Raw genomic sequence first — 1,855 nt, forward strand, 5'->3', positions numbered from 1 at the left:
TATTATATATATATATATATTATATATTATATATTTTATTTTTATAAACAAAAAATTGCATAGCTTCTTTGTAAAATTAAATCCCAAAAATGCGCTTTTTATGTAATAAGTAAAAATATGCATAACAGATATCACTGCAATCTCTGGAATAGCTTTGAAATAAAAATAGGTAACCTCAAGAATTAACTTTCAATTTGTTAAACTTGCGTTTCGAAATGAAGCTGTGGTTTATAAGCTTGTTCTAATTTAAAGCACGGGAAATCCTTCAGTTAGTGTCACTTAAATAAGGAAATGAAAAGTGACAAAAAAATTAGATCCTCAAACTTCAATTCTGAATTGAAAGTTTGTGCACCCTTGTCTACTTGTGGAAAAACACTATTAGTCATCGCTTCTAATGTGACAGGTACGAGTTCTAAGCCTGGCACTTGCAGTTCAAACAAATTATATAGGGACTTTCAGCTAATTCAAAAGAAATTCCAATTTTTTTCAAGACCACTGGTATGGTCAAATAAATTTCAATAAATTAACTAAAATTTTTGTTGTTGTATTTTTATTTCTATTCGAACTCTTCTAACTTTTAGAAAATATTTTCTTTACTTAACATAAATAATTGTTATTGAATATAAAAATGGTCTCACCATAGGTATTTATTTGTGGATGGTTTATGACGCTTCAGTATTAAACAGAAGCTGCCACAATATGTTAAAATACCAAATACAACATCATTAGCATTTTCAGTCAAAAGCTGTCAAAAATATCTACAACGGTAAGAAATCTAACACGAAAATGCCAGCAACAACTTTTTTATGCAAACCGCATTTAATGTATCTTAACTGGAAGTATCTTGTACTGCCTATCGTATTGGTTTATGCGAGTTACTTTCTGTGTCTGCCAAGGTGCTTAGCTTTGTTTACTTAATATGTAGAATCCGATGTTTTAAGTTTTGTTTTTGTTTTTCTTTAGTTTTGTTGTTCAAACATTCGAAATTTAAATTCGCAGTGGTAGCAGCAACAGCAGTTAAACAATTTCACTTTGTACATTTAAATAAATTAAGTTTCACGCACATTTTTCGTTAGGTTGACTACTTGCTGACGTCAAGAAGTTGTTGCACCAACAGCTCCCAACCGACAAGTGCAACGTACCCGTTAATGCAATCGAAAGTCTCTGAATGAACTTGGAAACGATGAAGTCTGTTAATCAAATACATACTTTATTGCCTGCATGTCGTATTAATTAGTATCGTTTAATTATGTAAATAATTTGAAATCGGTAAATGCATTAAACGGTTGCATTGTTAATTATTTTAAGTATACTTGATGTTGTTATAAGGATTTCGTTTGTTATTTAAAATAAATACAAAACTTGATTTGGTTTATAGACAAACATTATGAAGAACTTGTTTTTAATAACATATTAGAAACAGTAATTAACCATACTCCTCCTCGAGGATTGCCAACTTGACGTGATGAGGAGGCTCAGTAGTTACGAAGAATCTTCAAGCGATGCCGGTGGTAGCTTGCTACTGGTGGGGCCTCCCTTGCCGGTAGCGTCGAATGAGGAGTAATGAAGCTAAGCGCAGTCCAAAACATAGCGTCTGTACTCATATTTAGCGGCTGCAAAAGGCGTCTGTTCTCCAGGTTAGGAGCGGCCTATGTAAAAGTGACTTGTCACTTTGTGCAAAGTTTACAGGACTGACATTACGCTTGTAACCCATCGTCAGGGCTTTGCTCCCTTTTACTTTTTCTTTTTTCTGAATATAATACATGAGTCAAAACCCGATGATATTACAGTCTCCAACTGTTACAGATTTCGGCAGCACGCACAACAGATTTGGAGGTGCGAAACTCATGTTCAA

The sequence above is a fragment of the Teleopsis dalmanni genome, chromosome 2, assembly GCF_002237135.1.
Source record: "Teleopsis dalmanni isolate 2A chromosome 2, ASM223713v2, whole genome shotgun sequence".
Lineage (NCBI taxonomy): Eukaryota > Metazoa > Arthropoda > Insecta > Diptera > Diopsidae > Teleopsis > Teleopsis dalmanni.